The sequence below is a fragment of the Ursus arctos genome, unplaced genomic scaffold (genome assembly GCF_023065955.2).
Source record: "Ursus arctos isolate Adak ecotype North America unplaced genomic scaffold, UrsArc2.0 scaffold_26, whole genome shotgun sequence".
NCBI lineage: Eukaryota > Metazoa > Chordata > Mammalia > Carnivora > Ursidae > Ursus > Ursus arctos.
Window position 1 is genome coordinate 4,762,881 of NW_026622941.1, and position 22,375 is coordinate 4,785,255.

General features: G+C 46.9%; 1 protein-coding gene across 4 annotated transcripts in view; it reads right to left on the minus strand.

Moving 5' to 3' along the window:
* Positions 1-22,375, minus strand: part of CRACR2A (calcium release activated channel regulator 2A) — a 133,345-nt gene that overhangs the window by 89,683 nt on the left and 21,287 nt on the right. For 3 of the 4 annotated variants that reach the window (XM_048216656.2, XM_044385294.3, XM_057318877.1), the window contains exon 3: positions 10,268-10,347. The exons of the other annotated variant lie outside the window; for it this stretch is intronic. The gene's annotated coding sequence lies outside the window, so the exon portion shown is untranslated. The remainder of the gene's footprint in view (positions 1-10,267; positions 10,348-22,375) is intronic. 4 annotated transcript variants of the gene reach the window in all.

The following is a 22,375-nucleotide window of genomic DNA, read 5'->3' on the forward strand; positions in this document are numbered from 1 at the left end:
TTTCCAAGGGAAACAGAAGACAAAACAACAGAAGGGCTTCTGTTTTTGTTTCAAATGCAATGGAAGCCGCGTGACTGGCTTGGCTGTTTCACACTTGAGTGAAGCCCAGGGCTGCTCTGGGCTCAAGGCTGCACTCAGCTTTCTGCCTCGAACATTTTTTGGACCAACGGACAGTACGGCCATAAGAGGGAAACCGGCGGGATATATTCCAAAGGGAAAGGGAAAACGCCATCGCCATCACAAGGGGGAACAGTGACACCACGTTTTATCTGCCTGTCTCTATCTGAACTTGCGGACCACTCTTCTCCCTCCAGAGCAGTTTCATAAAAGCCTTTATACACATATGGAAATTATCCAGCCCTCAAACATTTCCAGGAACATTTCCCAGATTTCCGAAGTCATTCTAGCAGCTTAGTAACTGCTGCAGGCGGAAAGGTCATAGATCAAACTAAATCCCTCCTAGAGGTTCTGAGCTCATTTCCCCCTTACTCAGGGCTCGGTGGAGATGGAGAGCAGCTGGTATCCCTGCACACCCCCACCCGCTGTGCACTTGCAAGCAGCCACTAAATCACCCTGATCCCCCCCCCCCCCAATCTCTCCTGCAGCGGGCCGTTGGGAAATCGAAAGCACAAAAGGCGTCTTCGGGATCTGCTGGAATCTCTTTAATCATCCTGCTTTAGTGGAGTTGATCTCCATGGCTCAGAGTCTCAGCCATTCACTCTGAGTGGACAGCGTCAAAAGAAGGCGGGGGGGGGGGGGGGCAGGCAGGTCCGTCAAACTGCAGAGGGCACAGGAGGGGTGCTGAGCAAAGCCTTCAAACACAACTAGGAATGGATGTGAAATGCTCCCGAGGGAAGGTACGCAGTGCGCCTCCTGGGCAGGAACAGGTCAAGGAGGAATCAAGGCCTCAGATGGGAGGTGTTTCCTAGGACTGAGCAAAGGCAAGACTTTCAGTCCCTTCTCCATCCTATAAAAACAGTCTGTGTAGGTCCCGGCGGACTCTCGGTGTGGGGTATGCCTTCAGGTCACGGGTCTAAGTCCGCCTTCTCTGAGAAGTCTTACTGGCCGCCCAGTCTGGACTGCGTAGGCCACTGTCCCTTTGAATACTTACTGACTCTCTCACGCTTTCAGCATTAGAACATACTGCTTGGTCTGGTTGGCTAGACTTTCCAGTGTACATGCTAGGCCTTACTTCTTCCTCGAAGGCAGAAGCTCTATCTCCATAAATTTTAGTGAGCATGAAGTTGATATTTGAACATTTAAATAAACAAATGCCCCACCAATTCCCAGTCTGGTACTTGCACATAGCAGGTGCCTATAAAGTGTGTTGGCTTCTTACCTGACCATGGACAGTGAGGGCTGAAGACTGGTAAATATTTGTGGCACAATGAAAAATACATATTTGGTCTTTGCCCCTGGTTCCTGGCACAGAGGTCTTGAAATCTGAGTGAAAGGAGTGTCGTTTGCTCTTCATCAGGAGCCCCTTTTGACCGCACCTGAGTTTATGGGGGAAGCGCTGACTCTTGGTGGGCTTTTAGATACCTTCAGGATGGGGCCTGGGTGCCGGAGCAAACAACCAGGAGAGGAGACAGTTGACCTTCAGGAAGGACAGAGGGGCTGAGGCTTGAGTTCAATCACCAGTGGGCAACGACTGAATCAGTCATGACTACATAAGGAAACCATCAAAGTCCCTAACCAACCGATGGGGCTCGGGAGCTTCTGGGTTGGTGAACACAGGGTGGCGGTGAGAGGGCATGGATGCGTCATACCCCCCCCCATACACACCTCCCCTTGCCCTTCTCATCTCTCCCCTTTGGCTGTTCCTGAGCTGCATTCTTTATAATAAATACGCATAAGTGAAGCACTTTCCTGAGTCCCGTGAGTCGTTCCAGCACATCACTGATGGCGAGGAGGGGAACGTCCGGCCAGTCAGTCAGACAGATGGGCGACAGCCTGGGACTTGAGAGCGGCATCTGAGGGGGCCTGTCTTGTGGGAAGGAGCCCTCAGTTGAGGGTCAGCACTAAACTCTGGGGAGTTAGCGTCAGAGCTGAAGCGAGGCATGGGACACACATTTGTGTCAGAAACGGCTGTAAAAAAACAGACACTGCAATATTTGACAATCTGTTCTCCAGGGTGAGGAGGGGGAAAACCCTGATTTGTGGCATTTGCCTGTTTCTAGAGTGTCAGGGTTCCTATCATGGCCCATTTCAAGCTACCAGCAATCAGCCCTCACTGAGAAAGAACTTGTGAGGCTACTGTTCCTGCACAGGGTGTCCTGATGTCTGCATCCCCAGGACTGTCTGCACAGGGGAAGGTGGCTGCTGCCCCCTCAGGCCCTGCCTCCCACCTCCCCCTGCCTGAGACTTAAGGGGCACGGCCCATTTCGAATGCATCTTTTTTTTCTTAAAGATTTTATTTATTTATATGGGAGAAAGAGAAGGAGAGAGAGAGATAGAGAGAGCACAAGCAGGGGGAGGGGCAGAAGGAGAAGCAGACTCCCCACTGAGCAGGCAGCCCTATGCGGGGCTCGATCCCAGGACCCTGGGATCATGACCTGAACTGAAGGCAGATGCTCAATCGACTGAGCCACTGAGGCATCCCCTCAAATGCACCCTTGTACTTGAGGAAAATGTGCTGTAACCAAACATCAGGGTTTCATTGGTGGCCTGCCCGCTATTCATGTGCGTGCCCTTCCCCTCCTCCTCACAGCTCTGGGCAGACCCTCTGGTGGGACCAGGACAGTGAGGTGGGTATATGGCTCCTTTCGGTGAGGAACAAAGATGCCACTTTGCAGGACCCCTTTCACCACCCTACTGCTCAAGGCTGAAGTCTTTAGCACAGGAACCAGACCAGTCTGGAAAGGAGACTTTCCCTGCACTGTATGCAACTGTTACCTACTTCTTGGACACACGGTGCAGGGGGCCTTTGGACCAATCCCACCCCTTCTCCAACAGGCCTCTTACTGTAGTGGATAAGAACACAAACTCCCAAGGCCAGGCTGCCCACAGCTATGGTTATTATTCTTTTTTTTTTAAGATTTTATTTGTAAGTAATCTCTACACCCAACGTGGGGCTTGAACTTACAGCCCCTTCTGACTGAGCCAGCCAGGCGCCCCTGGTTATCATTCTTTTTACGGAATTCAAGTGTGCTGCTCCACTCCAGATAAAATTCTAACAGAACTAATAAGCAAAAAAAAAAAAAAATACTACATGAAGAGATACACTCAAGCAGCCCATAAATCTCCCACTGACCGCTGCAGCTGGGTGGGACGTCGTGGCGTGATGGCGCCCACCCAAGGCCACCGGGAAGGCCACACGCCTTGTCAGCCCAAATAAAGGGGCAGGTGTACGGAAGGAAGTGCCTTTGGGGGGGCAATCTTACCACTCTGCTGCCTGCTGTGGCTTATGCAACCGCTATATCCTGCCTCCTCTTCCCTCAAATTAGGTCCAATTTCCTTGTTCTCGCCTCAAGGGAGACAGGGAACAGCTGTCTTCTACCTCCATAAAATAACTCTTCCAGGTCTGGACAACTATTATTAAACATCCCCCTTCACACTTCTCTTGCTCTATTATAAGATACATTAAAGGCCCTGATAACGGTTTGAGGTCTCCGTGAGATGGTTGCTGTTCACCCCAATTCCTCTAATAATTAGTGGTTGTAAACCACTTTGAAGATAAAAGGCATTTTATAAGAGCTAAGTCCTATTATGATTCGCTTTCCAATATTTCCTTGCTGATGCTGATGAGCACATCAAAGCCAAACGTCGCCACAGCGTGATATCTGGTGGTTAATTAGATCTCGTTCAAGGCGGCTGGTATATATTAAAGAAACTGCTGCAAAATTTAACAACATTAAAAAAGTGCCTGCTTTCTTCCCAACACGAACAAGCTCTTTTCAAAGGCTGTCAGGGCTGATGCCTGCAAGACAAGTGCCCGGTGAGGACCAAGAGCTAGTCGATCTTCGGGGCCTGGAGGAGAAAGACCCGATAATGACACCTGGCTTTGTATGAAGGCTTATTGGTGTCGACATGATTCTAGGGACCCTGTCTCATTTTATTTTGTTTTGGCCATCTTTCTGCAATACGAGCAAGCAAAGTAACACCATCCCTGCTTGGTGGACGAGGAAGCTACAAAATGGGCTTTAGAGGTAAACATCAGAGTATAGAGTTGGGCAAAGTTAAGGCACAAGTGATCGGGGTGACACTGATGATGCCACCCACATCCCCTGGGATATTTGTGCACACACACACACACACACACACACACACACACGTCTGCACGCCTTTGCTTCCAACTCCCTGCACCTGTGCCTCTTAGAAGGCCAGCCCTTGGACTGCTGCCGTGGCTTCGTCCACACAGAGCCGGAAGTGCCCAGGTTCCCCAGTCACCTCAAAACAGCTGGCAGCCAACGATGGGCTGGGGCAAAGTAGGAGCTGTGATTTACAGCTTAGATCACTTTTGTGGGACCAGGCTGAGGCTGGAGCTTCACCTGACACAGCCCTTGGCCACTTCCCCTCTCTTGTCCTGCTTCCCACCCCTTTACTGCATTCTCCTGGGAGCACTGCCTCAATTCCATCCTTGCACATGGATCCCCCTCTCAGGACCTGCTTCTGGGGAACCCAGGCTAAGACAACTCTCTCGACTCAGTATTCATGAGAACATTTTGCGTGCTTCCTGTTAAATACATTCTGCCAGTTCCCCTCAATTCCAAAACCTCCTTACCAGGTCTCCAACCCGAAATATCTATGGTTCTCTGTGTCCCCCCCAGGCCACCAAGCCTCTTTACTCTCAGAGCCCCTGTTTTCCCTGGGATTGTGATATTCTAACTGCTTCTAGAAAAACTAACCTCTGGGCTCTCTGTGGGCACATGGAAAGCACTGAACCAGGCAGATGGGGTGAGAGATACAAAGATATATTTAAGATTATCCCTTTCCTCAATGAATTTACAATTTTGCAGGGAGACAAGATACCAATAAAGGAGGTAGAGGATGAGAGCCACATGGGTGCACACGAGGAAAGCTTCAGGAGCAAGCAACGCTCGGAACAGCCCCCCAAAACGAGGCCACTGTCCACAGCACTCCACACCATCCAATTCTGGCTCTTTTATTTAATCTTAAATGTTCAAGAAAATGGAGGTCAGCTCTGGCAGAGATAATCCGAATGAGTGGGTAATCCATAAAAAGACCAGCTTGCATTTAATTCTGGTTTGCGTTATGTTTTTTTAAATAGTACTTCCTTGGGAAACAGCTTCATAGAGGTTAAGTAATTTGTCTTAAGAAAACAGCTAATTAGTGACGTAGTGTGAATTCAATCCTAAGCCTTCCTGCCTCTTTAAAACCTCAGTTTCTCTATCTGTGAAATGGGACCAATGATTCCCACTTCACTGAATTGTGATAAGAGTTCAAAAAAATAATATACACAGGGTATCAAAAAAATCGGGTGCAATAAGCATGATATAGTAGGTGATGAGTATTATTATTCCCAGAGGTGATGTTATTGAGCCAAAGTGTATTTTATATGCATATTTTAAAGGTTCTTAATACAGACTACCAAACTGCTTTCCAAAAACAAAAACAAAAAAACACAAAAAACAAAAACAAAAATAAAACCCCAAACACAGTTAAGCAAGCCAGGACAGCATTGCCAAGGGGAGCTGACCATGCCTTCTTCCTGCTTTCAGGATAAATCTTACATCTGTAGGACGACCACCACCTCTTTCTAGACATCTTCCTCCACCTCCCTCACCACATTCGCTGCCCCCCAAATGATTTCCTATTCTCTCGGCAATTAATTCTCTCGGCATCTTCAAACATACTGTTTACTTGCCTGGCATGCCCCTCCCCTTGTCTATGCTAAGTCCCATGAACACTGAAGAATTGCATTTAAAGAACACTTTCTCTAAGAAATCCTCTTGACCTCAGCACAGTCTGACTTACATGCTCTTCCTCTGGGCTTCCAGAGCCTGCTGGACTCAGGTCTGCTGCAGGGATTAGTCATGGTAGAGATTCACTTGTCAGTGCTCCTCCATCCCTCTCTCTCTCTCTCTCTCTCTCACACACACACACACACACACCACCTGCAAATGCCTTGAAAGAATGGATCACATCTCATTCCCTGCACCTAGCAAAATATCTGGCTCACTGACAAAGCTAAGTGAATGAACATCTATAAATAATAATAAACATGCGAGCCCATGTCCTCTTTTCTGATTTAAGCTGAAGCAGAAAAGGAAACCAAGCAGCACTGTTTCACGTACCTCTACAACAGCCACTCAACGAGCTAAATTCAAACATTTTCCCCCAGGTCACAGTCCTGCTATCCTGAGTTTGGATAGCATATTCTTATCACGAATTTTAGTGGCTGGTAGAAAATGAAAGGGGAAGAAGGACAACAATGAATCCAAACTGCAAAGATAAGCCTACCTGGCAACTCAGCTTAACCTCACCTCATCAAACCTCCGGTCTGAGTTCCTTCTCTATTACCCATTCTTGTTCTGTCTCAAGCTCCTCTAACAAGAGGCTGACAGGAACCACAGTGCCTTAAAAGGTTTTGACTAGGCATCGAAAAATCTGATTCAAGTGCTGACTTCACCACATTGTAGCCTTGGGAAAATGGGTTCATTTCTCTGAAGAGGTTATTCTACCTCTTCATCCCAACGGAGGAAGGTCAGATGACACACTGAAGGTGGGAGTGAATTGCAGTGCTACATACAAACACAAATATATCCTTATCATTGCTACAGGAGAGAGCAGAGAGCAGAGGAAGGAAAGCAGAAGACAGTGGGCATGCTCCCCTGGGGAATGGATTCCTGTGAACAACTGTGGAACAGCAAATCATAGACAGAGGCCAGCAAAGGTTCCAGGCTTTTCTGCCCCATGTCAAAGAGCTAGGAAAAGTGACGAACTTTCTCCTGCAGAGGCATTGCTTAAACAAACTTAAGTGACATCTACTTATTTCACCAATTTCCCCAATGTAGTAGAGCTGACCTCTGTCATCCAGGTTTTAAGAAATGATGTACCCATATCCCTGATGAATAGATGCAAAAATTCTCAACAAAATACTAGCAAACCGAACTCACCAGCACTGTTAAAAGGATCATACACCACGATCAAGTGGGTTTCATCCCTGGGTTGCACACATGGTTCAACATATGCAAATCAATGAATATGATACATCACATCGATGAAATGAATTATTATAAAATCATATGATCACCTCAATAGATGCAGAGAAAGCATTTGACATTCAACATCCATTCATGATAAGAACTCTCAAAAAATTGGGTACAAAAAAACGTACCTCAACATAATAAAGGCCATATATGAAAAGTACACAGCTAACACCATACTCACTGGTGAAAGGTTGAAAGCTTTTCCCCTAAGATCAGGAACAAGACAAGGATGCCAATCCTCACCACTCCTAATCAACACACTAGAAGTTCTAGCCACAGCAATCAGGCACAGAAAATAAGTAACAAGCATCCAAACTGGAAAGGAAGAAGTAAAATCGTCTGTGTGTTGATAACATGATTTTATGTACAGAAGATCCTAAAAAGTCCACCAAAAAACTGTTAGATCTGATAAAAAAATCAGTAAAGTTGCAGGATACAAAATCAATATACGAAATCAGTATTATTTCTGTACACTAACAACAAATTATCTGAAAAAGAAATTGAAAAAAAATCCTGTTTACAATAGGATCAAAAATAAAACACTTAGGAATAAATTTAACCAAGAGGGTAAAACATCTAAACACTAAAAACTATGAGACATTAATAAAGGAAATTAAAGAAGATACAAATAAATGGAAAGATATCCCATGTTCATGGATTAGAAGAATTAATATTGTTAAAATGTCCATAACTGAACTGGAAGAAATCAGAGAGGGAGACAAACCATGAGAGACTCTGGACTCTGGGACACAAGCTGAGGGTTACAGAAGGGAGGCGGGTGGGAGGATGGGGTAGCCGGGTGATGGGTATTAAGGAGGGCACATGTTGTGATGAGCACTGGGTGTTATATGCAACTAATGAATCATTACTACTACATCAAAAACTAATGATGTACTATATGCTGGGTAACTGAACATAATAAAAAAAAATGTCCATACTACCCAAAGCTGTCTACAGATTCAATGCAATCCCTCTTAAGATTCCAATGGTATTTTTTGCAGAAATAGAAAAAACAATCCTAAAATTATTTTGGAACCACAAAAGACTCCAAAGAGCTAAAGCATACCTGAGAAAGAGGGATAGAACTGAAGGTATCATGCTTCCTGCTTTCAAGCCATACTATAAAGCTGTAGTAATCAAAACAGTACGGTACCAGCATAAAGACAGATGTATATACCAATGGAACATAATTGAGCCCCCAAATAAACCCACACATATACATTCACAAAAATTAACTTGAAATGGATTAAAAACTTAAATGTAGGGATGGCTGGGTGGCTCAGTCATTAAGTGTCTGCCTTCGGCTCAGGTCATGATCCCAGCGTTCTGGGATTGAGCCCTGCGTTGGGCTCCCTGCTTAGTGGGAAGCCTGCTTCTCCCTCTCCCATTCCCCCTGCTTGTGTTCCCTCTCTCGCTGTCTCTCTCTCTGTCAGATAAATAAATAAAATCTTTAAAAAAAAAAAAACTTACATGTAAGACCTGACACTACAAAACTTCTAGAAAAAAACCATAGGGAAAAACTCTTTGACACTGGTCTTGGCAACATTTTTTTGGGTATTTGGGTATGACAACAGAAGCAAAGGCAACAAAAGCAAAAATAAACAAGTGGAACTACATCAACTAAAAAAGCTTCTGCACAGGAAAAGAAACCAGCAACAAAATAAAAAAGCAACCTACAAAATGTAAGAAAATACTTGCAAACCACATATCTGATAAGGGTTATATTTAAAACATATAAGAAAATGATACAAGTCAATAGCAAAACAGAAACAAAACCAACAAAAAACCCCAAATAATCCAATTAAAAATGAACAAAGGACCTAAATGAACATTTTTCCAAAAAAGATATTCATTTAAACAGACAACAAGGACGTGAAAATGTGCTCAACATCACTCATCATCAGGGAAATGCAAATCAAAACCACAATGAGATACCACCTCCTACTGTTAGAACAGCTCTTCTCAAAAAGACATGGTGAGGTGAGGACATGGAGAAAAGGGAAGCCTGTGCACTGGGTGGGAACGCAAACTGGTGCACCCACTGTGGAAAAGAGTATGGAGGTTCCTCAAAAAGTTAAAAATAGAACCACCACACAATCCAACAGTTCAATTTCTGGGTATATATCCAAAGGAAATAAAATAATTACCTCAAGGAGATACCTATATCCCCATGTTCACTGCGGCATTGTTTACAATAGCCAAGACGTGGAAACAACCTAAAGTATCCATCGATGGATGAATTCATAGAGAAATATGATACATTACATATCACATATATATGTGTGTGATAATAATATATATGAATAATATAACATGAATAATATAATCTTATATGTAAATAAGATATTTATATCTCTATGTTTATATATAAATAAGATATTATTCAGCCATAAAATGTAATATACTCAGCCACAAAAAAAGAAGAAATCCTGCCATTTGTGACAACACAAATCTCGAGGGCATTATGCTGAGTGACATATGTCAGAGAAAGACAAATACTGTATGATCTCACTTACAGGTGGAATCTAAAAAACACAGAACTCATAGAAACAGAGAACAGATTGGTGGCTGCCAGACGTGGGGAATGGGGGGCGGGGGGAATGGGTGAAGGTGGTCAAAAATCATAAACTTCTAGTTACTCAATAAATAAGTCCTGGGGATGTAATGTACAGGGTGGTGACTAGCATTGACAATACTGTATTGTATCTTTGAAAGTGGGTGAGAGAGCTGACCTGAAAGTTCTTATCACAAGAGAAAAATTGTAACTATGTGCTGTGATAGACATAAACAAAACTAAATGTGCTAATTGTTTCTCAATTACACATCTATGAAATCATTCTATTGTACCCCTTAAGCTTATACAATGTTATATGTTCAATAACATATGTATTTCAATAAAGCTGGAAAAAAAGAAGAAAGGAACTGTCCTCCAGAAGGCTTGGGAGAAATGGCCTGTCTGCAGACTCGGGTTCTCGAATCTAAGCAATGCTTGATGATCCCCACAGGTCCTAGGAACAGCTGCAGTGGCACCACCCCAGGCCTGAAGACGGGGGCCGAGGGAAGCAGTCTTCCCACCTTTGGTTTTTCTTACTTACCTCGTAGGTCCTGACCTCTCAGAGGACCGGTAACTCCTCACGTCTAGGGGCACAGTTGCTACTCGTGATTTGAATCCCACCTAGGAAACACACAGAGATGAATCACACCTTGTTTTCCCCCGGGGGCCACAGTGGAAGGGGTTTTATGCTAATCGGGGCAACATTGGAGGAACCGTCCCTCCCAGCAGGGCTGCAATGACCCAATAGAAAACAGGCCTAGTCCCACCCTTTTCCAGGTTTTGGAAAGGAGGAGAGGTGGAGGGGTAGCAGTGGGAAGTGTGTTTAGCGGCCTGAGTCTGGCAACTGTCTGCCCAGGAAGGGCAGAGCTTTGTGCATGAGAAGGGGGTAGCCTCAGGACTAACTGGATAGCCCCTCTCAAAGCCCCACCCCTCAGCAGTGCTCTTGAAGCTCCTTTGTACCCAACCTGCAGATGCTGTCTACACCGCTGAAGCTCATCCTTGAAACGGACATGCAGAATCGTGAACAGAATCACTGTCTTACCTAAGAAGGCACTGCAGTCGTGTTTCTAAGAAAAGCCTAAGGGCCCCACAAGGAAAGCAAGCTGAGAGGTGCTGGAGGAAGAACGGGCTCTGGGACAAGGAGATGATAGGCCACCTTGCCTAATACAGCCTGGGCATGTTAAGACTGTGGACCTGCAGAGGAAATTTGCAGAATGCATTGGCCACAGGCTAAGCAGCATGGTCTGAGGCAGCAGTGGTGATTCAAGGGGGTTAGGATTATCTCTCACACCACTGCTGAGGCCCAATCTCCAACTACGGCTGGATCTGGCAGACCCGATGTATATCACCAGTGAATTTGGCCTCTGTACAGCTCATATGCACAAGTTATCCGAAGCAAATGCTTCCTATTCCATGTGAAGTAATATGGCACTTGGGCGTTCCTTCCTTCATTCAATAAATATTTACTATGGGCAGGTACTGTTTTAAGTGCCAAAAGACAGCACTAAGTCAAATCCAGCAAGCTTTTGAACTTGTGGGACTTACATTCCAGTGGAGAGAAACAATAAATACACAAACTCTGTAAGTACCTTCAGATAGCGGCAAGTGCTGGAAGGAGATACCCACCCTCCCGAAGTCACCTCTGGGTACCCCTCACTGCCATTGCTGCCCAGGGTGCTGCAAGCAACCAGAGCGCAGAGGCCCCACCTCTAGTAGTTTCCCTGGCAGCGGCCTTCACAAAGCCTGGAAATGGGAGAACAGAAGTGGCATGTCACCCTGTCTGCCCCCAGCTGCCAATACCTGGGAAGCTTAGGTCATACCTATTTAGAAACGAAAAATTACTTAGGCTATACACGGAGACATTGATAGTATTATTTCTAGATGGTAATCTTAAGAGATAATTTATTTTTATTTTCTTCTGAATTTTCTAATGTTTTTATTATTACAATGTATTCGTTTTGCAGTAATGGAAAAGAAATCTCTTTTTAAATGAGAAGATAAGCCTAGCCAAATCAAATTAATAAGAAATACAGCTGGGAGGGCACCTGGGTGGCTCAGTTGGTTAAGCATCTGCCTTCAGTTCAGGTCATGTTCCCGGAGTCCTGGGATCAGGATCCAGCCCCCAGTCCATCAGGATCCAGCCTTATCTCGGGCTCCCTGCTCTGCGGGGAGTCTGCCTCTCCCTCTGCCCTTCCCCCAACTCGTGCTAGCTCTCTCTCTCTCTCTCTCTCAAGTGAATAAATGAAATCATAAAAAATGAAAAGAAATATATTTGGATGGGTAGGCAGGGACCAGATCTCAGGATGGTGAATAACATCTTTCCACACCACTTTGTAGCTTATAAAGCAACTGCACCAAATTATCTTCCTCGACCCTCACGAGAGTTTCTCAAGGTTACACAGAAAAAAAAAAAAACCCTCAGTGCAGGAAAATACCTGACCGTTAGGTCCCTGACTCCTCGGCCAGTATGTTTTTCATCACTCCACCTGCCCTTCTGTAGCTGACCTCATTTCTCTTTACAGCTGAAGCCTGCAGAAAGCCTTTGAGCACCCCAGGTCCTAACTCCCCTTCTCTCTGCCTTCACCCTCCCCTACAGCGACTTTCGTTCAAATGCGCATTTACTGAACTAGTCTTTACTGAGCCCCTACCAGGTTCTGAGCATTGTACTAGGTGCTTAGGATACAGCACCAAAAAGAACCAAAAAGGCCCCCCAGGGCAGGGGAGAGGCTTTAACTAATGAATGAATATATAATACAAATGTAACCACAGTGAAATAAAAGTAAAGAGGGTTATGCAAAAAATTAGCACCAAAGGGAGCAGATTGGGACTGGGGCACGACCAGCCCTTGGCTCGAAAATGAGCAACACATTGTCACTGAGTCCCCAAGGTAAGTCAGGCAGATATTCTAGTTGGAGGCCAAAATTACAACAGCCCAGATCTCAGAGAACGCATATTCTGGATAGAGAGGCAGCAGGCAAAGCCAAATGAAAAGTTAATTAAGGACTTCATGCACACTAACGGTAATGAAACAGCCCCCTAAACCCTCTCTGGAACAGAGAGGAGTTTACCAAGCACTTCATCACAGCTGTCACAAGTCAACATCTGAGATGTCACAAGGGGATTGTCGCTGGGAGAGGTCACTCACAGAAGTCTGGGAACGGGAGAGAAGGGCATGACCACACAGAAAATGTGCAGCTAACCATTTAGGACAGGAGCTTCTGTGTCTGAGTGGTGCGGGCTTGACCGCGAGACTGTAAGACATTACAGGTGGGAGAGGACTGGAGGGCACTGACCTGCTGGAAAGTCTTCCGTGCAGAAGGTGGGACTTGAGTGGCCTTGGAGAGGGAATGGGATTTGGGGGCTCTTCAGGGTCATCTCATTTACAAAGGCCACCAGGATGTCCGGAACCTGGGGCACAGTCTGGGCACTTTGTCTTCCAGACTCTGGTGGCTGCTTCCTGGCTTCTCGCCTGTTTGGGGACTGGAGTGGGGAAGCCTTGGTCCCTCTAACATGTCTGAGTGTTTCTAAGCATCCCTCTAGCTGTGCTCTGAAGAGCCAGGAGCGCTGCTGGCCACCCAACGCTGAACATAAAGACTGATTTCAGCACCAGGCAGCCTGGCAAACGAAGAGAACACCTGGCTAATTAGGGCGCCTGTGCATGGGGTTTTCCTGCAATATATCCATAAGTGAAGCTCAGAAGCTTCCGGGTGCTGGGAGCCACTGGGAACACGATATTCAAGCCAGGTTCTGTTCTCAATTGTCATTTGCAATCACAGCACCACCGCAGGGATCTGGGCTACAGTGAGCGACCCGCATTCACCAGCCACTAAAAGGTAACAGTAGCAATAAATATTTAATAATAGTAGCAAACTTTCATATGGGGCTTGAGAGTCCAGAGAGGCTTTTGTAATCTATTGCTACATGGTTTTCAAAGGTGCTGCTGCCTTATTTGTGGTAAGAACAGTCCATGCCTCCAGTACAGCAGCCGGGGCGGGGCTGGCGCTGGGGTGCTGGACATCCCGCAGATACCCCTCGCCGTGACACTGAGTCATCTTTAATGACACCTGCATCTCCAAGGCACTTTGACTGGGCAGTGTGGCCTGTGGGTGGCGGAGGAGAGCCTTGGGTGAAGGCTCTGGGAACCTCTGTTCATCCCGGATCCCATTCTGTGCCTTCCCTGCTTGAGGAATACAAGGCTGTGGCTTTAGATGGCCCTGGGTTTGGGTTCGAGTCCCAGCTCTGTCCCTCACGACCTGTGTTATCTACCTTCTCTGGGCCACCTTCCTGCTCCGTTAAACAGGTAATAGGAGTCTGTCTCGCAAAGCTGTCCTGAAGGTAGTAAGACAGAGAGCCCATGAAGAGCCCAGCACAGGGCCTGCCCCTACTTGGCCCTCAGTATACTGATTCCATTACTGTTCTTATCACAGAGAGACAGGACTGTGTCATTCCGTCGACCAAACCCGCAGACGAGGCCCGGACTCATGGCACAGACATTGTCCCTCTTGCTTGGTGAAATCAGCATGCTGTGGCAGGGTGGACCCGGGTGCCTGGGGAGGCCCCTGGGTTTCCGTAGGCAGCATTCTCCTGCAGCAGGCGGGCAGGCAGACAGGGCCAGCCGTGGAGCATTTCCCCGGGCTGCCGTCTTGCTCCTGAGCCCCACAACGGCCCTGTCCACTGTGGAAGCTGCAAACCACAGGAGGCCATCGAGCACCTGCTGTGTGGCCAGTCCCGACTGAGATGTGTTGTAAGAATAACCTTGTACAGAAAAAAAGGTATGTCGAAGACCGGATTAACACATTCATAGACTGACTACGTGTGAAATGATATTTGGGGTATATCAGATCAAATAAAATGTTGATAAAATTAATTTCCCCTGTTTCTTTTACTTTTTTCTGAAGTGGCTCCTAGAACATTGAAAAGTACACGTGTGGCTGCCGTTCGATCCCTAACACAGCACAGCCCGGGCAAGTCAGCTCCACCAAGGCCGAGGCTTGTGGCTTCGGTTCACTGCTGTGTCGTTCAGTGAGTGAGCCTCCAAGGGTGTGAGAAGCCGGAGGCCGTGCTCGAGAAGGTGGGGACAATCCTGAGGCAGTTTGGGGACAGTGTGGGTTTCCTAAGATGAGTAACCTAAGTCTGGAAAAAGTATTAAAAACGTGTCTCCAAACAGCCAGATTCAAAGCAAGTGCATCTCAAATCTATGCTCTTTCCGCTAGATCCCTTTACCTCCCACAGCAATATAGAGTTGCAGAGAGAAAAGTAGATATTGGATTTTTTTTTTTTTTTGGAAGTCTACTCCCTCACATTAGTACTAATGTCCTCGCGTGGGAAAGTGGCTTGGCCTCCTTGGACCCTGGGCTCCTCATCTCTTCTGTACTCCGTGAGCCACGAGACCACATCAATTTCTTTTTCCTGGTATGTAGAGAGAAGAAATCCCCTGCCAGAAGGTAGGCTCCAAGGCTGAGCCCTAAATATTTTCTCAGTCTCCTCGCCACTCTTTGGCTCCCAGAGAGGCTCTCCGGCTGGGATTTCTCCACATCACCCGAATCAATAATTGGTTTGTTTAAGGGTTCGCTTTGATTTTACTCAGTTTTAGATGCTTTTCATCAGAAGCCAAAACCTTGCAGACTTTTTTCCTTGATCTTGTAATGAAATTCCCTCAGAGGTATTTAATTCTAGATAGAGCTTCAGCTATGCCACAGATCCTTTAAAGGAAAAAAAGACATCTAAATAACAAACATCGTGCCATCTTCAAATAAAAACCTCAGAAGGCAAACAGGCTTGTCTCCCTTACATCTGCCTCTACTCTTCTGTTGCCAACTCTACCGACGAATTCCCTACATTTTGTTTCAAAAAAAAGGAAGGTACTCAATATACCACAGCCTCTCATGTTCCCACACATGCCCTGAAGGGATCCCGATGCTCTGTGAACATTCTCTGCTGCTTTTATGCCAAACACGCTTGTGTGCTCTGCTTGGCTCTCACCTGGGGCCCGCTGAGTGAATTCCCCTCCTGACTTGGTCCCAGCCTCCCTACACGGAGCTTTCTGGAAAAGAGCCCATGGTATTTCCATTCCCAACCCTGGCTCAAAGGCCTCTTGAATTTTAACCGAAGAAAAGAGTATTTTCGAGCCCAAACTGATTTCTTGGAGAAGATCTCACCCACCTCTCCCCACCCCGGGGTGAAACGCCAACACTATTTTTGATCAGAAAGGATAAAAAAAGATGTACCAGACTCAACCGTGTCATTCCAAAGCAAGAGAAGGGCCTCAGCCAGGTACCGGGGGTAGAGCTGCCTTTTCAACGCAACCCGATGCCGGATGCAGAACACGTGTCATCACCTACCCGTGTCTCAGCCACTTGTTGTATCGTTACGGATTTCTGTTGCCTTCCCTGTCACCCAGCAGACCGGTGCTTGAGGAATGCACACTGGTTTTAAACAAGCAGCAAGCACCGAGGCAAAAAATCTGCTTTTTCAAAATAAGGGTGTGCTGCATTCCAAAGCCAAACAAATTCCACCCATTGGTTCTCTTCAGCTCACGTTTAGGGAGGGACCCCTTAGTGCGAGACGTGTCAGGTAACAGGAATAAAAAGTGAGCAGCCCATTATCCGTGCCCTCAAAAGCTCACAGTCTGATGGAGATAGATGTACATGACAAACTTGAATGGAAGGCAGAATGAGGAAAGGTGTAAGAAAAGCGTGTGTGTGTCCTAAAAAAGGATGGGAAGAAACAGACCCCGATGTTATGTTATGTTAATAGTGAGCATCTCCGTGTATTGGATCTATGGGTAATTTTTTTCCTCTTCTTTACCATTTTATTATATTCTCTGATAGTTCTTTTTATGATAAACATACATTACTTGTAAATAAAGTCTGTTTTTCAAGAAAAAATTCAACAGATTATAAAGGACAACTATTTGGGTGATAGATTAAGACTTTGTGGAGGGGCGCCTAGGTGGCTCAGTTGTTAAGCGTCTGCCTTCAGCTCGGGGCGTGATCCCGGGGTCCTGGGATCGAGCCACACATCGGGCTCCCTGCTCTGCTGGGAGCCTGCTTCTTCCTCTCCCACTCCCCCTGCTTGTGTTGCCTCTCTCACTGCCTGTCTCTCTGTCAAATAAATAAATACATAAATAAATAAAATCTTTAAAAAAAAAAGAAAAGACTTTGTGGAGAACAGGTGTGTCCATGGGCCCCATAGGACAGGTAGAATTGGGTAGTGAGGTGAGGGGAGATGACCTCAGGCAAAGGAACAGCACGACACAGCCCCCAGAGCTGGAGCGATGGAGAGGACGATTTGGAAATATGTGAGTAAGAAGACAGTACACACAGGCACCCACCTAGAGTGAGAAGCACAGCTGGGGGGGCTGGAGGGGGCCTCGAACACCATGCCAAGTAGACTCGATTGCTTATTCTTTGTGTTCCTATGGCCCTTCGTGTTGGTTGCTAATGTACCACTCATCACACGGCATTATACTTGGTTGTATTCACATCTATCCCCCACGAAATTTTAGCTCTCAGAGGTCAGGGATCATGGCTCATTCACTCTGTAACCATAGTACCTAGCATAACAACTAGCGCATAACAGGAGTCAACAGATGCTTCTTGGATGAACTGAATTCTAAGAGGATTACTCTTTGTTTTGTAGGTAGTAAGGAGTTGGAATCATCAAGACATCCAGAGCCGAACATATTTCAGGCAGTTAATATGTGCCAAGCACTCCGCTAGCTGCAAAACTATATTGTCTTCATTGGTCCTATCTCTAATCCTGTGCGATTTCGTCCACCCTTGTTTACACACAAGGCTCAGAAAGGTTGAGTAACATCCCTCAGGTCATACAGTCAGTGGTCAGAGAAGCCAGGACGGTCTGAAGACAGTGTGGAGGATGGGGTCAAACAGAAACATTGCAGAAACAAGGAGACTACACCAGTTCGAGGCTGTAGGGACCTGAGTTGGCCCAGCTGCTCAGAGCATGGAAGTGCAGAAGTGGACGGGGGGCAGTCTGGAGGCAGTGCTCAGAACAGAGGGCTGACCATTCCTTAACTGCTTCATTTATTATTTCTGATGTCAACATAGGACACACAGCACCCACGGGGGCTCGCCCTGTACCTGGAAGACCTCCCGCCCATCAGAAGTAGGACTTATGGAAAGAGCCCCTCCCCAGGCTGTGCTCTGCCTTAGGGTCACAGTGAGGTTAGGGCCTCGGGAAGGGGCAGCTAAGTGCTCCCGTGAGACTTGACACCAGCAGTGGTCTTCCATGCCTGCTCACTAACGTTGGCCTCACATCTCATTTGAAGATGCTCTTCTCCTTCACAATCCACAGTGGGCAAGGATGAGTACTCAGGTTCCTGGAGGCAGGCGGATGCCTGGGATGCCCTCTAGCAGGACACCGTATCCAGCAGATCCCAAAATTACTCCTGAAGCTAACAGCTCCATTCTGACCTGCACCCAGCATTCTGCAGCCTCTCTGTCAACATTAGAACAGTAGCCACTGATCTAACAGTGCCATGGGGTGGCGTCCATAGAAGGAAGTGACCTCCTTCCTTTTAAGGCATTCATTCCCAGAAGATGAAATGAAAGCGTTCTTATGCCCTTCTCGAGTTTCTGGGACAGTGGGTAATGTTACATCCCCAACACAGCTGACAGTTGAAGACTAAGAATAACCACAGGTTGGTTGCTCCCCCGTTTCCTCTTCTCTCTGCCTCCAATCCAGGCGCCCACACCCACCCCCAGCTCCGTGCACTGCGGTCCCTAGATGGTTCTTCCCAGGCGGCGTTTGATTGCTTCTCTACCCTGAAGGCAAACATACTCAGGTGACCTCTCTGCTCCCACACTGCGGGTCCTCCCTGAGCTGGCTGTTGAGCGCAATGCCTGGGAAATGCACACACAAGATGCAGCAATGTGATCAGTGAGCCCACGTCCGGGGCGCTCTCACCCCCTCTCAGCTTCTGTGCACCAGCCAGAAAGGTCAAGGAGGACAGCAAGTTCCCAGCATTGTCGATGAACGATTTCCCTGGCTTCCGTTTGCAGACAACAGGGCATGGGTCCGTGTTCCTTCCTGCAGTGCCCGCAAGATGCCTTCACATCTGCACGTACCTTGAGGTCGGCTGCTTCCCTTCCAGCGCAGTGGACTGAGGACGGTCCCTCTGGAGTTCATCAGAAGTGATACGACTGCACTGAGGGATCGGCAGTGGGATCAATGTCTAAGACCTCAGCAGACCCAGCCAACGGCAGCAGCAATACCGCCCGGATTTCCAGGGCTGGAAAGCAACGGCTTTGCTCGCATGTGAAGCCCCCAGTGGGGGGCCCTGCTGGTGTGGGAAGAGGTGAGAGCAGAATGGATTCAGGAACCAGTGACAGGAATCCAATATAGACTTGAGTGTTGAGGTGCACATCTCCAGCCAGGCAGGAGGGTGCCCCTAAAACATCGCCCTGTCACTCCCTCCTCAGCACCCCTCAGCGGCTCCCACGCTTGCAGAAGGAGGTGCAAACTCGCTTCCTGGGCTTCTGGGGCCCTTTCTGGTCCTAAGAGGTATTGCAAAGGCGATTCCCTGAAGCAGGATGGGCCAGCACGGAGAGGAGGGCATCTTTCTCAGCAACAGGAATCGTCCACACCCAGGGATTCTCTGGTGGGCTCTCTGCAGAATTCGTTCTACTCCTCTTAGAGGGCCATTCTCTGTTCTCGCCAGCCTGCTGCCCATCCTCCCTCCAGCCACGCCTTCTTGCTCGCACTCATTTTGCTGCCATATCTAAAAAACTCCTGGGGCGCCTGGGTGGCCCAGAGTTGGTTAAGTGGCCAACTCTTGATTTCAGCCCAGGTCATGATCTCAGGGTCCTGGGATCCAGCCCCCCGCTGGGCTCCGTGCTCAGCAGGGAGTCTGCTTGGGGATTTCTCACCCTCTCCCTCTGCCCCTCCCCCACTCAGATAAATAACTTAATTTTTAAAAATTAAAAATTGAAAAATTTTTAAAACCTCCTGTATTCCTTCCCTCTTACCAAATGTTACCCAACCCTGAGGCAGTGTCTTGGTTTTCCAGAGCTGCATAACAAATCATCACAAACCAGGTGTCTTAAAATAGCAGAGACGTCTTCTCTCACGGTTCTGGAGGCGGGAAGTCCTACATCTAGTTGTCCACGGGCTGTGCCCCCTCCGAAGGCGCTAGGGGAGAAATCAGTCCTTACTTGTTCTGGCTTCTGGGGGTTCCATAAGAGCAAACCTGTGCCTCTGTCCTCACGTGGCCTTCTCCTCTCCTCTCTGTGTCTGTCCTGTGTGCCCGTAAGCGTCTATAAGGACACTTGCCATTGAATGGAGGGCCCACGTGGACGACCCAACATGATCTCATCTGGAGATCTGAGACTTAATTACACCTGCAAAGCCCCTTCTTCTGATAGGGTCACACTCATAGGTCTGGGAGGTAGGAAGCGGACCCATGTTTTCACCGTCCACCCCAGTGAAGACAGTGATTCTCTACCCGCATCTGGAGACACTTGTAGACTCCAGGCACCTGGGCCTCACTCCAGAGATTTAGTCGCAGATGATCCTGGGTGGGGTCAAAGTGTGAAGACTGTGTGTGGGCTTTTGGGTTTGTTTTTAAGTTACCTGGTTTCTCAGGATCAACTCAGGGAGAACCACCGTTTCCAGTCCGGAGGACTCATCACATCTCCCCCAAGCAGTCACTAGGAATGACACCCACTCTCCTGACCGTTTTCTCCTCCAGGAGTATTTCAACGGAGCCACAGAGCGGACTGCCATCTACTGGTTTTATAATGTTGCACACATGTCAGAGGCCTCTGAGACCCCCAGTGGTGCCCCACACTCTCCAATCCACACCCTGTTCCTACAACAAATATTTGGAAACACCCTCTATGCGGCCTGAAGTGACCACCCCCCCCCCAGATACATGAGTCGACCCACATGCATAATTTAGCTTTAATTGTAATATACAGGAGAAAAAAGGAAAGCAATTTATTTTAAATAATAACTATTTCAATGCCTAAGTGCTCATGCGTGATTGCACGGGAACACTCTGATGAAGTGGTCAAGGCTTACACCTGTTCACAATGACTAAAATTAGATTATACACTTCACATGAAGAGTGCAAGGAAATAAAGACCAGAGGACAACAGAATTAAAAAAAAAAGAAAAAAGAAATTTGGAGGAGAAATAACAAACCTGCCGACTGGTTTGTATCTGATGACAGGAAGAAGGAAACAGGCCCAACTGAGGTAGGGATAACATGTCAGGTGAAATTACTAATGTGAAAGTAGATAAAACAAGGAAGTACATTATTCTTGCGAATGACTTAAACTGTATACAGTGTCATAATAACTGATGATGCTGACACGGGACAGGGCAGTGACAAAGAATTGTGGAAAACATCATCTCCAATATGGAAATCCCACCCATACAGTGGAGTCATACATTCAATCTTGAGCATTAAAAGAGGTGTGGAAGCAATCTCCCTTTCATTCGGGCAGTGGGGAAAGGCCGGATTGGAAAATGTTGTTTGAGGGGCACGTGGGTGGCTCAGTCCATTAAGCATCTGCCTTCCTCTCATGTCATGATCCCAGGGTTCTGCGTTTCGAGTCCATCCTGCATCGGGCTCCCTGCTCAGCAGGGAGTCTGCTTCTCCCCCTCTGCCTCCGCCCCTTCCCCCTGCTCATGCTCTCTCTCTCTTTCTCTCACTCTTGATTTCTCTCAAATAAATAAAATCTTTAAAAAAAAAAAAGAAAATATTGTTTGATACATCTCAAAGGGGAATATCAAAGTAAGAATGAACAAGAAAGGCAACCCCAAAGTAAATCATTGTAATGTCTACTTTTTGCAAGAGATTTCTCATCATTGTCCTATAATTGTATATACATATATTAAAACATAAACTATTTTAAAAGCAGTTTATCAACATGGTGACATATCATGTGTTGTCCTGCGAGTTTGCATGTTAGATGAAGTCTCAAATCTCCTGTTACAAATCTGCAAGTGGTCTCATTGCTTTTGCAGTAACTACATGTTGCACTGAAACTCTCGTCAGTTGAGTGTATGTTTAGAAATGCTTTAATCTAGGGGCGCCTGGGTGGCACAGCGGTTAAGCGTCTGCCTTCGGCTCAGGGCGTGATCCCGGCGTTACAGGATCGAGCCCCACATCAGGCTCTTCCACTATGAGTCTGCTTCTTCCTCTCCCACTCCCCCTGCTTGTGTTCCCTCTCTCGCTGGCTGTCTCTATCTCTGTCGAATAAATAAATAAAATCTTTAAAAAAAAATAGAAATGCTTTAATCTAGACAGAATGCATAGAGTGGGGAAATTATTCAGTCCTTTAAGGTTTTGTCTTTATTTCATTTAGGCTTCACTTCCTTAAAAAAACCAGCTCCTAAACTTCTAGGCTTTTGGCATCACTTCCTTGAAAACTTTTCAGTATGACTGTAGAAAAGCATTACTGACTGACAGTTGTTTTGGGTTGAGGTTGGCAGGGCAGGTGACAATTCTTCACCGATGGGGTTGATTTGCACATGGAATCACGACCAGCACCCCCAGCCCACACACAGGAAATTGTGATGCATTTGTCAAAGCCATCCCATGGATTTACAAAATGACCTCTAGGGCTTGATGCTGAAAGCACTGTGGTCCCTGGACCCGGAGCAGCACCTGGGAGTTGGA